The sequence below is a fragment of the Cyprinus carpio genome, unplaced genomic scaffold, assembly GCF_018340385.1.
Source record: "Cyprinus carpio isolate SPL01 unplaced genomic scaffold, ASM1834038v1 S000004803, whole genome shotgun sequence".
Classification (NCBI taxonomy): domain Eukaryota; kingdom Metazoa; phylum Chordata; class Actinopteri; order Cypriniformes; family Cyprinidae; genus Cyprinus; species Cyprinus carpio.
This window is the reverse complement of record NW_024877489.1, coordinates 1-2,065: the sequence shown is the minus strand read 5'-3', so window position 1 is coordinate 2,065 and position 2,065 is coordinate 1. Positions and strand designations below refer to the sequence as shown.

General features: G+C 39.6%; 5 non-coding genes across 5 annotated transcripts; all 5 read left to right on the top strand.

The window, feature by feature from the left end:
• The first annotated feature begins 561 nt into the window (after positions 1-561).
• Positions 562-633, top strand: trnaa-ugc. Its single transcript has one exon. It is a non-coding gene; the product is annotated as a tRNA-Ala (tRNA).
• A 134-nt stretch (positions 634-767) lies between these two features.
• trnaa-cgc lies at positions 768-838 on the top strand. Its single transcript has one exon. It is a non-coding gene; the product is annotated as a tRNA-Ala (tRNA).
• A 235-nt stretch (positions 839-1,073) lies between these two features.
• trnaa-ugc lies at positions 1,074-1,145 on the top strand. Its single transcript has one exon. It is a non-coding gene; the product is annotated as a tRNA-Ala (tRNA).
• A 135-nt stretch (positions 1,146-1,280) lies between these two features.
• On the top strand, positions 1,281-1,353 carry trnaa-ugc. The gene has a single exon. It is a non-coding gene; the product is annotated as a tRNA-Ala (tRNA).
• Positions 1,354-1,588: 235 nt separating this feature from the next.
• Positions 1,589-1,660, top strand: trnaa-ugc. Its single transcript has one exon. It is a non-coding gene; the product is annotated as a tRNA-Ala (tRNA).
• The last annotated feature ends 405 nt before the right edge of the window (positions 1,661-2,065 follow it).

Here is a 2,065-nt window from a genome sequence, read left to right as displayed (position 1 = left end):
TGGGTTCAATCCCCAGCATCTCCAAAGCACTGTTTAATGTTTAATTAGATTAATGCGAATTTAAGCAAAATAATTTTTACTTCTGTCCTTTAGACATCATTCAAAGGATTGAGTGTGTTTGTAAACCTTCAGAAACAAAAACACAGTGGACCTAAATGGGGATGTAGTTCAGTGGTAGAGCGCATGCTTTGAATATATGAGGTCCTGGGCTCAATCCCCAGCATTGCTAAACGCTGCTTAATGTTTGATGTGAGTTAGGCAAAAGAATTTTACTTCTGTCCTGTAAAGTTCCTGCAACTGGATTTAGTGTGTTTGTAAACCTACAGAAACAAAAAAAAATCAGTGCACCTAAACGGGATGTAGCTCAGTGGTAGAGCGCATGCTTTGCATGTACGAGGTCCTGGGTTCAATCCCCAGCATCTCCAAGCACTGTTTAATGTTTAATTAGATTCATGGAAATTTAAGCAAAAAGAATTTTACTTCTGTCCTGTAGACATCACTCAAAAAGGATTGAGTGTGTTTGTAAAAACCTACAGAAACAAAAAATCAGTGCACCTAAATGGGGATGTAGCTCAGTGGTAGAGCGCATGCTTTGCATGTATGAGGTCCTGGGTTCAATCCCCAGCATCTCCAAGCACTGCTTAATGTTTCGTGTGAATCTGGCAAATTTAAGCAAAAGAATTTTACTTCTGTCCTGTAGACATAATTTAAAAAGGATTGAATGTGTTTGTAAAGCCACAGAAACAAAAACACAGTGCACCTAAAAGGGGGATGTAGCTCAGTGGTAGAGCGCATGCTTCGCATGTATGAGGTCCTGGGTTCAATCCCAGCATCTCCAAGCACTGCTTAATGTTTCGTGTGAATCTGGCAAATTTGAGCAAAAGAATTTTACTTCTGTCTTATGGAGTTCCGTCATCTGGATTTAATGTGTCAGCATCTCCAAGCACTTCTTAATGTTTAATTAGTTTCATGCAAATGTAAGCAAAATAATGTTACTTCTGTCCTGTAGAGTTTCCGCAACTGGATTTAGTGTGTTTGTCAACCTACAGAAACACAAAATAGTGCACTGAAATGGGGATGTAGCTCAGTGGTAGAGCGCATGCTTTGCATGTATGAGGTCCTGGGTTCAATCCCCAGCATCTCCAAGCACTGTTTAATGTTTAATTAGATTCATGCAAATATAAGCAAAAGAATTTTACTTCTGTCCTGTAGACATCATTTAAAAGGATTGAATGTGTTTGTAAACCTACAGAAACAAAAAAAAATCAGTGCACCTAAATGGGGATGTAGCTCAGTGGTAGAGCCGCATGCTTTGCATGTATGAGGTCCTGGGTTCAATCCCCAGCATCTCCAAGCACTGCTTAATGTTTCATGTGAATCTGGCAAATTTGAGCAAAAGAATTTTACTTCTGTCTTATGGAGTTCCGTCATCTGGATTTAATGTGTCAGCATCTCCAAGCACTTCTTAATGTTTAATTAGTTTCATGCAAATGTAAGCAAAATAATGTTACTTCTGTCCTGTAGAGTTTCCGCAACTGGATTTAGTTTGTTTGTCAACCTACAGAAACACAAAATAGTGCACTGAAATGGGGATGTAGCTCAGTGGTAGAGCGCATGCTTTGCATGTATGAGGTCCTGGGTTCAATCCCCAGCATCTCCAAGCACTGTTTAATGTTTAATTAGATTAATGCGAATTTAAGCAAAAATAATTTTACTTCTGTCCTTTAGACATCATTCAAAAGGATTGAGTGTGTTTGTAAACCTTCAGAAACAAAACACAGTGGACCTAAATGGGGATGTAGTTCAGTGGTAGAAGCGCATGCTTTGAATATATGAGGTCCTGGGCTCAATCCCCAGCATTGCAAAACGCTGCTTAATGTTTGATGTGAGTTAGGCAAAAAGAATTTTACTTCTGTCCTGTAAAGTTCCTGCAACTGGATTTAGTGTGTTTGTAAACCTACAGAACCAAAAATCAGTGCACCTAAACGGGGATGTAGCTCAGTGGTAGAGAGCGCATGCTTTGCATGTAATGAGGTCCTGGGTTCAATCCCAGCATCTCCAAGCA